Consider the following 12,715-nt stretch of genomic DNA (forward strand, 5'->3'; position numbering starts at 1 on the left):
GTATGAATGATAGCAGTATGAATAGAACTCAGACGTGCTACATCCGCCATTTTGTCATGATCACGTGACCTAACCGCATGAGTTGTGTCGCTTCACTCCCATTCAAGAATTCTCTCGCGGAAGTAGTAGGTCATCCGGGTACTTCTTGCATACTGATTTTTACTACTCGGCTCGCATACTGTTTTTAGCGTACTATATAGCATAAAAGTATGCTATTTCTGACCCAGTCACAGACTTTGCTGAGTTTTGTTCACTGTTAGCATGTGGTTTCCTTGTCTTGCCTTCCCGTGTTTTTGGACCCTTGTTTGTTTTATTGTTTATGCTTTTATGCTTCCTGTCCTGACCATTTGCCTGGTATTTGGACCACATTCTTTGGATTACCCTCATGCTCCAGTTTGTACCTGTTTGACTATTGCCTGCCTGACTCCTCTTGATTATTAAGATGCATGTGGATTTTCATTTTCATTGTCCCAACCCATATGTAACAATATACATTTTACATTATTACTTTTTTAAAAGTGTTTTATATTTCATAAATATAGATTTTTTTATTTACACGTTCTTAATTTTACATTTGCCTTTTTAAGTTCGAAATAAGGTGAGAAATAGTATCATATAGTGAGTACACTTCTGAGTACACTCAATGATTTTAGTAAACAATACAGTATTTAACCGTTATATGAACTGTATTTTACTCTAGAACACTTATGTAGTTTGTTACTGTATTTTAAAGTTGGACTGTGCAAATTGATGTATATTTTACAGTTAAGATATACATATAATTATTTAAATACATACACAGCATGATAAGTAGTGCTGAAAATGTAAATGCAGCATTGTTGCTGTAATTTATTTACAGTAAGTTACTGGCGAACTGCTGCCAGTAAGTTACTGTAGATTCTACAGGATTTTTTAAAAAGTGTATACTTTTAAAAGTATAAAAATAAACTAGTACTTTCCATGTGGTAAATGTATATAAACTATAAATTGATTGAATTTACAGAAATATTGTGATATATATTGTTGTCGGGATATGAAATGAGATCAGGCCTAGTCTATATTATAAAATTGACTGTGGCAAAGTGACTGAGCTTAATCCAGCAGTTGCCCATCAGTAGTTGTCAGGACAAGACCGGAGGAGGAGCAGCATGTGGATTAAAAAGGTTGTGCAAATATGAGTGCAAGCATGTGCGTTTGTGTGTGCTTGTGCGCATGTGTGTATGGGTATCTATTAGGATTACAGAAGCAAGACGTGTGCGACTCTGGAGGATATAATTCTGTCAGAGTCAGAGAGCTGCTCAGGGGTCACCCCTCCTTGGAGCCATCTGCTTCCTCCTGCCTGTTAGTCTCAGGGCACTGAAGCTCACAACTCAAACAGGCCCCGGGGGACCAACACACACGCATAAATACACCCAAAATAACTTGACGCTGGTGATTCCTGAGTGCCAATCTGCTGGTGAAAATGGGAATTTACTGTATCCCCAAGCCTTTCCTGCGCAACCAAGTGTTTTCCTGTTGGAGCGTAGAGGAACCAATCTGATGATTAGGTTTGTGTGTCCGACATACAGCCTCAGAAATAAAAATACAAAACCTGTCACAGGGGCGGTACTTTTTCAAAAGGCACATTTTTGTACTTATTGGGTTCACATTTGGACCTTAAAAGGCAAAAATTAGTACATAAAATGTACAAATGTGTACCTCATGGTACCTTAAGCTACAAAAGTGTAACCTTAAAGGTCCCATGTAGTGTTTGAAATATGTATTTTTATTTTATGTTTGACAATCTCAACAGAAACATGATGAGAGTGTGGGACACATCGAAGCTCCTCCCCATTTTGAAAAAACAGCCAATGGTGTTTTGTTTTATCACAGCTCTGCCAGTGAGAGTGGTTGAGCTCAAGCGCATCAAATGAAGACCAAATGAAAAACATCTTGAAGAGGGTGGGGCATGTCAGATACAAGAGCATTTGATTTAGGCCCACACGGAATCTGCGCATGCAGACTTTCGCAGATTTTTAGCCCATCATTAATTCTGTTTATTTATTTGAGTAAATGTGTGTAAATCTATATTTATATAGTTTTCTTTTATTAATTACAGTAATATTATTGACTAATATGAAAATGTTCATCTGATTTATGTACAATGCAGTTTGTAAAGTAATATTTTCTGTCTTTAAGTTTCAGCAGATATTTTATATGAGAAACTTGCTTTGTTTACCAAATAAAGTGAATCCAATTGGACTAGCATTTTAAACATTAAATAAAAGTTAAAAACATATTATTTTTTATTTCACATATTAAGGTTTTAATTATGATACTCCCAAAATAATTCCGCAGAAATAGCAAAAATCGTCCGCAGATTCTGTCTGGCCCTAGTAATGATGTGATGAGAAACTGTAATGTAAGTTGACATGAATAAAGCCGTTGATCCATTTGGGCTGAGGTGACAAACTAAAATTTAAATGTTTATATCTTCTAAATGTGAATGTTGTCACTGTTAGAGCACACTAGCCTATAGATATCCTAAAAACAAGTAATACTGATACTATCATCTTTTGGAAAAGTACTAAAAAGCATGGATGTAAGTGGATAGTTCTGTAGGTGAAATACTGACAATTATTGAAAATTCAGACCGAAATGCACCAGTTCATTCCCTTAATGACAAATACAATCTACCATGAACAGCACAAAGTAGCAACTACTGAAACCATTCCAAGAGCAAAATGGGTTATATTTTATATAATCTAATAATGGCAAAAATAAACTCACAATCACATTGACTGACTCATTTAAACAAATCTAGGTAACACTTTAGTTTAAATAACAATTCACACCATTGCTTATCATCACTACTGGCTTAATACCTGCCTATTATAAAGATATTAACTGTTTATTAGCACTTATAAAGCAGTATCTTACTTTATTTGCCTAATCTTACCAAATAACTAAACCAAACTACAACCTTTTGAACTATTAATAAGCAGCTAATTCGTAGTGTATTGAGCTAAAAGTCTTAGTTAATGGTTTGTTAACAACGTTAATTATACATTAAAATAAAGTGTGACCCAAATCAAAAGTTTTCAATAATAACAATACACAGTATATGCCACAATGGTGGCCTCAAAAATGACTGTTCTAGCCTTTTTCACTGCATGTCTTTAGTTTTTTTTTATGCCAAAAGTGGGATGCACTGGCACAAACTAGTAGTAAACCTGGCTCTGAATCTCAATTTCAATCATGCATTATTATCATTCCACGCCAAATCATTATTACAGGCTTTTTCTGTCATATAAAAAACAAGAGAGAGTATGCAGAATATGCTATTGTCGACTTTAAATGGCTCACACACAGTCCAATCATTGTATTCAAGTCTAAAGTGCCGTTCCAGATGACTGCTCTGAAATTTCCTATTCGCTGGGTGAGATTTCGCTATTCATTGTAGTCCTGCTGTGATGGGCAACAATGAGGCAGACTGAGTCAGAGTATTAGACGGTCACAGAGTCAGAAAGTCACAAGGCCAAAGAGCCAGAGAATTGGCTATCTGCTCATCACAGCACAAAAAAAGATGAAAGAATCCACACTTCTTACATGCCAGAAAAATCACACTTTGCTGTATGTTTGAATGTGTGGTGCCAGAGATGAAGAGGAGTGAGAGAAAGGGATTCATCCATCTCTTAAACCTTGTTTACATCCATCTCTGGTGAGAGACTCTAAATAAAGGGGTTCAATGCGTCTTGGTCAGTGAGTTCACTGAACACATTTAGAGGAGATCGCAGACCTACGTGATCATTGATGCCTAGTGTAAACGCTTATGCATGCTGTCAGCGAATGATCGCCTACTCATGTAACATGTAGACATGTTGAAGGAAAACATGCCAAAACAAGGGTTGTTACATTCTCTGCCAACTAGTTTCTGCTTTAAAGTCCACATGAAATGCTATTGACATACACATTTGACTTCTGAAATGTGATACATTTCTGAGTTAACAATAGAAAATGGAAAAAAAAAAATCAGATTGACTTCAGTTATATATGAGAAACACTATCATTTGTAGTTAAACTCAGCATCTTCAAGACAACCCATCAAAAAGAACATTTGTCTTAACAACAATATGATGCACTCTCAGAAAAAAAGGACATGGTGGTACAAATAATGTTTCTTAAGGAACATTATGTACCTTGTAAAAGTTGTACATTATATAGTACAGAAAAGACCTCTTATGATACAGCTCTGTACCTTTTATGGTACAACTGAAATGAAGGTACACAATTGTTCTCATAAAAAAGGTACATAAGTGTTGGACAACTCCTTTATTACAATATTTATGAAAATAAATAGTAGTGCAAAGTGATTTATGAATAATTTCCATATTAAAACAAGAATCATCATTTTAAAGCATATGTTTAAAGAAACTTATAACCATTAATTAAGCTCTATAATACAAAACAACTGGTAAAACAAAACTCTAGGTATTGTAAACTAAAAAATTAAAGCCATTTTTAATAAACATTTGGTAAGCATTTTTTGAAAAATACAGTTTCATTATTGATCCACACCTTTTGGTGTTTGTTTTCCACTACGCACTTGATCTGGCAAAAGTCCTGCATATAGAAAGTGTTCATGCAGACATTTTAGCATTGTAAAGTTAATCAAACATTGTGCATATCTCGTTACATTACTTTTGCATAATTCTATGTCTATTTTAAAATTAAGTAAATTAAGTAAATTAAATTAACTTTTAAGTGATTACAAAGGTGTTGTGTAAAACTTGGAGAAAAAAATGTTTTATATTGTACATGGGAAAATATATTTCTGTAACATTTTTGTGAAAAGTGTTGTAAAATGGTTAGCAAAAAATAAATCTTTTGATTTATGTTAAAGTATTTTTATTCTTTATTGTAAATGGAAGAGGTGCATTTACACAAAATTAAACTTTTTAAAAAACCTTGTTTAAAAATGTATTTGATGGTTTATATTTACTGAAAATAAATTGATATATTTTGGATATACTGTAGCAAAATACCTTTAAATAATTCTTGAAGGAACACATCTGACACTGTTCAGTACAAAGTGTCTTGTCACTGTAGTGGTACCTTTATGGATCAGATCTGAACCTTTGTTGAAGGTGCAGTTTTGTATCTGCAGTTTTAAAAAAACCAAAGGTACATTTTGGTTTCTCATGGTACAAATCATGTCCCTAAAGGTACAAACTGCAATGGTACAAATTTGTTTCTTTGACTTAAGATACAATTTTGTTCCATAAAAAGGTACTGCCCCAGTGACAAGGGTTTGAACCTTCTTTGGTACAACATTGTATCATTTTTTTTCTGGGAGTGTAGGTACAATGTAAAATATATCTGTTAACTATCAGCTTTTATATTTAGTGATTCACAAGTGTTTTTCATTTACTTACAGTTGTGAATTGCACAATTGAACAACAGTTTTTTATTTATAGCTTTTATTTTATTTATTTAACTTTTATTGACATTTTAGTAGTTTGAAAAAAATAGCATTCGAATTAAAGATATTTAGCATTTTTCAAGGTTAAAACTTGGAATAAAGATTAAGATCTCATAATGCAGTTCAAAAGCGTAAATAAACGTGGAAAAAATTCAATAAAAACATGAATCACAAAATTCGGAATAATTTCTAATTTACAGATATTTTTACAGTGTATAGGGGAAAAATAATTATTTATGGTTTAAAGTATTTAGTTCTGTTTGAGTAAATGAGTCAAACTTACTGATGGCATTTCTTACTAATTTGAAATAAAAATGTTGTCATTTAGAGGATGTTTTTTAGCGCATAAAAACAAATAAAAAGTGTCATGTTTTAGACATGTTTATATTTTTTTGTATTTAGATTTGTTTTAATACTGTTGTTTTAACTTTAATATAGTTTAACATACAAATATTTAATTGAATAATCCTTATTTTCACAACTGAAATTTTCTTTTCATAAAAGATGATCTAAATAGCAATATTTGTGTTTTTGTTATCAGACCTTTATAGACTAAAACAAATAACACTACATTGTTCAACACAACAACAATTATAATCCTACTACTACTACTACTACTACTACTACTACTACTACTACTACTACTACTACTACTACTACTACTACTAATAATAATAATAATTAATAATAATAACAATAATAATAATAATTAATAATAATTATAAGTTGTTTTAACCGAACACTGGATCAAATGGACAAAACCAACAGTTAAAAATTTGTTAATAGTAATGGTTAAAATTAGTAATAGTTAAAAAAATTCTTAATTAGGATGGTTAAATCAGCCCAGTGTCTTTTAGAGTTAAAAAAAAAAACAAAAAAAAAAAACATAATTTATTTTAAGAATAATTACAGAATTCATCCTCCAAAGTTCCAATTCATTTCGAAAGACTTCCTCCTTCAAAGGGTAACAAAGATTAAATCCAAAACAAACAAACAAATAAACAAATTTAGAAAAAAAATAGACAAATAAAACCAATTTCATATTGACTTCAAAACAATACAACAAACCATTCCATACTTCAAAAAGACAATAGTTGGATTACCCTAACAAATCTACCTGACACCGATTTTCTTCTCATCACTGGAGTTCACCCAATCAGAGATTCACAAAAAACCCAGCCTGCAAGCTTTCTCGCCTCACCTTTCATCAAGTTGGTACAGGCCAGTCCAGGGTCAGCCTTCCAAACCTGCAGGGCTCAGGTCTACATCAAACCATCCATAACACACCAACAACCTCCAGGATAAACAGTATGACGCAACGTGACTGAATACGGCTCCCAGCAACTCTCTGTGGCCATCGGTGACCTTTGAATGAAAATGTGGATTTCCCGGACAAAAGGGATGGACAGAGAGAAATCTAGAATGTGAGTGCTTACGCGGTTGTTTCTGCTCAGAGGGCAGCATGGAAGAGAGAGAGAGAGAAAGGCTGAATGAACAATGCTGCAGCTCAAATGATGTGAGGGCATGTCAGATTTAGTCAGTGCCAAGTGTTTGACCAGAAAAACAAAGGTCGTTTCATCGCGGGCCAAAAATCCATCATACGATCCTCTTAAGGGTGAATTGTTATGGGCAAGATGTCATATCAAGGATGTAGTTTCATTTCATGGTAATTGCCTTGCATCATATTTATTTGTGCAGGAAATTGAACAACTGTAGCCAACAAAAATATGCATATACTGTAGCCTGTTTCCATCACAGAGCAAACAATAAAAAATTATTAGAAAAATTATTTCTTAAATTCTTACAAAATTGAAAACATTTACAATTAGGAGGGGAAAATTCATATATGCATATTATTATAGTAAGGTATAATAACAAAATTTTAAAAAGCCAATACTGAAACAAAAGCCATATATATATATGTACACTACCTGACAAAAGTCTTGTAGCTACAAGTTTTAGAAACAACAAATAATAACTTGACTTCTAGTTGATCATAAGGCCTCTAGATTATGCTTATTTTACCTAAATAAAATATGATCATGCCTTGATTTTTAATTATTTAATTAGGACAGTAAGGTCTGACTTTGCTTAGACAAAAGTCCTGTCCTTTAACAGAAATAATGTACAGTATATAATCTAAAGTCATTGTGCTGTGGAAAAAGAATTAATACGGTGTATGACTCCCATGAGCTTGGACGACTGCATCCATACATCTCTGCAATGACTCAAATAACTTATTAATGAAGTCATCTGGAATGGCAAAAAAGAGTTCTTTGCAGAGTTCATCAAGATTCTTTGGATTCATCTTCAATGTCTCCTCCATCTTACCCCAGACATGCTCAATAATGTTCATGTCTAGTGACTGGGCTGGCCAACCCTGGAGCACCTTAACCTTCTTTGCTTTCAGGACCTTTGATGTGGAGGCTGAAGTATGAGAAGGAGCGCTATCCTGCTGAAGAATTTACCCTCTCTTATGGTTTGTAATGTAGTGGGCAGCACAAATGTCTTGATACCTCAGGCTGTTGATGTTGCCATCCCCTCTGCAGATCTCTCGCACGCCACCATATTGAATGTAACCCCAAACCATGATTTTTCCTTCACCAAACCTGACTGATTTCTGTGAGAATCTTCGGTTCATGCTGGTTCCAATAGGTCTTCTGCAGTATTTGTGATGCAATTCAACAGATAATTCATCAGAAAAATCTACCTTCTGCCACTTTTCCAAATGATCAACAACAAGTCAAGCTATTATTTGTTGCTCTTACAACTTGCATCGATGACAAGAACTTTAAATGATGTTTAAATTAATAGAAATACAAAAAATGCACTAAATATTAGTTATAGTTACACTAAATAATTTGCAAATGAGAGATTATAACTACGAAGAGAAATACCATCTTATTATAGTAGTAACATATGCATATTATAGTGAAGTATAGTAAGAATTGATGAAACTTACAGGCACAAAAAGCCATAGAGATATATGCTGTTAGTAGAAAAATTATTTAAAATGAAATCTGAAAGATATGTACTCGAAAGTACTATAAATAACATAGAATTGTAAGAGTATTATTATGAGAAATTAGTCAAATGTGCATCATATATTAGCCAAATTTGGTTAAAAAAAATTTACAATAAAAAATGTAAAAGTACGATGTAAACTCAGAAATATAACAATAAAGCCACATAAATAATAAATAAAATATATTACAGTCATATCATAGTGAGACACAGTAAAATGTACAAGAAATAAAAGCAAATATTAAGACAAGCAAGACTATATTACTTTAGGCAAATTGTGAAATTTTAATAAACAGTATTTAGTTTTTTTTAACAAAAGAAATAGGTGGCTCAGTGGTTAGCACTGTCGCCGCACAGCAAGAAGGTCGCTGGTTCGAGTCCCGGCTGGGTCAGTTGGCATTTCTGTGAGGAGTTTGCATGTTCTCCCCATGTCCGCATGGGTTTCCTCCGGGTGCTCCGGTTTCCCCCACAGTCCAAACACATGCGCTCATTCAATTGAATGAACTAAATTGGCCGTAGTGTATGAGTGTGTGAATGTGAGAGTGTATGGCTGTTTCCCAGTACTGGGTTGCAGCTGGAAGGGCATCCGCTGTACAAAACATATGCTGGATAAGTTGGCGGTTCATTCTGCTGTGGCGACCCCTGATAAATAAAGGGACTAAGCCGAGGAAATGAATGAATGAACAAAGTAATAACAATGAAAATCTAAATTCAAAATGTAGTAACTATCAAAGAACCTTTCACTTATTTATTAATCAAGATGCAAATGGGTTTCCACATTAAACAGTAATATCTATTCAATAATCTAGTGACTCAATTTCAATAAAAAAAAAATAAATGAAAATAAATTTCATGCAGCCGTTTCCATTTGTGGAACGATACGCGCTATAACAGAATCTACCTGCGACCAACAAATTGTATTTCACAGTCCGACTTAGTTAATTAAAAACAATGTGGCAGAATGATAAATCGGAAGAGCGCAGATCTGTATCTTTAATGTCAGTCATATCTCCTTAACTAGCTGGTGTGCATCAAATCTGACAGGTCGATACGTGTCTGTTAGTTCTGCTGATCTCAAACTGATTCTGCGTCTCTGTAAACTGCTGTGTCTACAATTGATTTTGTCTGCCATGACGAAGAGAGGAAATACGAACTGGCGTGTCCATGATGGCAGGCAGGAAACCCGAATCACTGTAAACAGAGAGAGAGAAACCAATTCAAAACTCACTGTTATCCTTTCAGGAGATGAGCAGTGGTGGAAACGCTAGTGTCCACGAAGGGTCGATGGCGGGCGACACTTGAGGAACCACAAAGAGATTTTCACTCTAGATTCTGTGAAAGAGAGAGAAAAAAAGAAACAAAAGGGACATAAATATATATTTGGGTCTGACCGTGTTGGAGATTTGTAGACTAATAAGCGCTGGTTTGTAGGTGACTCGTGTTGGCAGGAAATGTGAACCGGCCGGTGACCCGTGACAGAGGAAGATTCAGAACTCACCCAGCGCTCAGGAAAATATCCCTCTTACGCTTTGTGCTTTAAAAACACACTCTCATAAACACACACGGCATAACTCTGAACAGGACCAGATGTTTCTGCTTGGGAGCTGAACTCCCATCTGTGAGTGGAAAAAAAAGAAAGCTCAAGCAACTTTCCGTTCATTAACCCGCTTCTGTCGAACGAATGCACTGGAATCTCAGTAAAAACTTGCATCACAGACATAAGAAATATATCCAAATAAAGCTTGAAATCTCTACTTTTAATTGAACCAAGTGCCCTTGAAAACAAAGGGTTTTTTGGTTTTGTAATCTGTATGAAAAGAATGTGAGGTACAGTCCATTCTGTGAAATGCACATCACATGACATCAACTACTTGAATGCCCACAAACTAGTAAACAAAGAGTCAGTGTCATATCTGGAGGAGATTCGCCATCAAGACCAAGTTGGGAATTACTTCTGAAGACCAGCGTGATCTGACAATCATTATCCAGAGCATGATAATGTGTAGAACGGCTATAAATGAGGTTGATGATGTGATCTCGTTCCTTTCGAGTGCTCATGAACCCTGAAAACATGCCGATTTTGTTTGATTCAAATGTTTAGAAGCTAAAATTATAAGACAGTTGTTGCTTAAATTTATTGGTGATTCCAAATATGTAATTTAATCATAAGCTTGCCAAACAGTTTTGGAGAATTTGATGTTTCCCCATTCAGATAGAATGCCTGAGCATACTGCCTGAGAAGCGTTTTGAAATGACTCGTCTTAAATGAACTTTGGTATTATGTCATGAAACTTATTTGATTGGACAGGAATCATGTGATTATTCTACTTAGCAATCACCAGAGACAAGAAAAAATAAACATATGAAGGAGTCACTGCAGGCTGAAGTAAAATATCACAGTTAAAGTACCGATACAACATTTAAAAAGTACTAGAGTATTTTAAATTTTTAAATACTACTTAATAAAGAAGTATATAATAATAAAGAAGAAATAAAATACTCAATTACAGTCATTTGGGTATTTGTAACTTATTATTTGACACCACTGAATAGGAAATAATATGTTTAGGTTTAAAAATTATTGGAGAAAAAAACACTTAATGAAATGTTTTTAGTTAATTGCTAATTTGATGATATGTTTTATTGTATTGTTTATACAATTATGGCTCAAAAGTATTTTTTGTTTGGTTGTGGTATTGGTTTAGTGGTATTATGGTTTAGTGGTATGGTATTATAGGTATTATGGTTTATGGTTTAAACTTCTCCTTTTTGGTTTTGGTATTGGTTTCTGCCATTTTATTTAAACGTACTTTTTATGTTGGTTTTGATGATGATTTGATGTAAATTTGTTATTTTGTGTGTTGGACCCCAGGAAGAATAGCCATATGTTAGTTGTGGCTAATAGGGATGTAAATTAACGAACAAACTCCTCTTTTTATTACACTGAAAAAAACGATTTATTGGATTTATTAAAATTTAAGGTAAGTGGTTGCAAACAATTTTTATGGGCCGAATTAAAACTAATTAAGTTAAACATAACTACATTTAATTTGTTTGTTTAAAATCAGCCCATATAAATTGTTTGCAACCACTTACCTTCAAAAAATGTAGTATAGGTGTAGGTGTAAAATAAATCTCTGGTGTCCACTGAAGAATATTGGTGAAGTTTCAGCAGAAAACACCCCACAGATTTATTACAGCTTTCAAATATGCCTCTATTTGAGAGAAAGAAAAAATATAGCAGTTTTTGTGTGTCCCTTTACAATGCAAATTAGCTGCTTCTCCATGAGAGGGTTGTTGCTAGAAGGGATACAGCTGTGGCCGGAAGTTGACAAGAATTATTTATTTTATTTATTAAATTACACATTAAATTGTATTTTATTAATGTCTACCCCTACCCCAACCATAAACCCAACCATCACGGCAATGGAAAAACAGTAATTACACTTAGCATTATTCACATTATTAATTCAACTACCCATTAAATTGTATTTCATTAATGTCTACCCCTACCACAACACTAAACAAACCCTCATATTAATGTGAAAATATTAATTATTGTTGTACAGTGTCACAACACTTATGCTATATTGACAGGACTATCAGCAACTGTATGCCATCTAGACTTTACAGGCAATTCTGACTCTCCAGAAACAACAAAACAAGCACATATCTGCCAGACAAAATGTCAAAAATGAAAGGTTACAAAGTCTAGCTCACACCAGGAGTTTTTTCAGTGTGGTTAGTAGATCATTTGTGTAGTTGTTTGTAAAAGAGAAAATCTTACCAAAACAAAGTTACTAGGATGTACTTTTCCACATTTACTGGGTTGGTGGATACACCAGGGACCCAATTATAGCACTTAGACACGCAAAAAGTCAGATTTCTGTGACATGTCCCCTTTAAATTTTAATAAAGAGGAGGGTTTTATACAGCCGTGTGGTAGTAAAACTAAAAATACTACAATTTGTTAGGTTGTGAATCACAGATTTAATTAAGCGGCTGTGGAATTCCATACTCCTGCATCTTTTAAAACCCCTGCTGAGGTTGAGGGGCGACTGGCTGGATTTTCCCGGAACACATTCATGCAAGGCTATCACTTTCTGACCGCAGTTAGCCTTGCGAACCGCTAGTGAGTTATCACATGTGGCTCAGGCATTTAGCCCTCTCACCCTCCTCTTTCCATCACTCACTCCCCCACCACCACTACACGTCCCAGCCGGGGGCTTG

The 12,715-nt window shown here is 34.3% G+C and overlaps 1 protein-coding gene across 5 annotated transcripts in view; it reads right to left on the bottom strand.

Moving 5' to 3' along the window:
• Window positions 1–12,715, bottom strand: part of sema6e (sema domain, transmembrane domain (TM), and cytoplasmic domain, (semaphorin) 6E) — a 295,663-nt gene that overhangs the window by 163,215 nt on the left and 119,733 nt on the right. For all 5 annotated transcript variants that reach the window (XM_056475016.1, XM_056475017.1, XM_056475013.1 and 2 more), the window contains one exon: window positions 9,714–9,817. The gene's annotated coding sequence lies outside the window, so the exon portion shown is untranslated. The remainder of the gene's footprint in view (window positions 1–9,713; window positions 9,818–12,715) is intronic.

Source organism: Danio aesculapii, chromosome 16 (assembly GCF_903798145.1).
Source record: "Danio aesculapii chromosome 16, fDanAes4.1, whole genome shotgun sequence".
Lineage (NCBI taxonomy): Eukaryota > Metazoa > Chordata > Actinopteri > Cypriniformes > Danionidae > Danio > Danio aesculapii.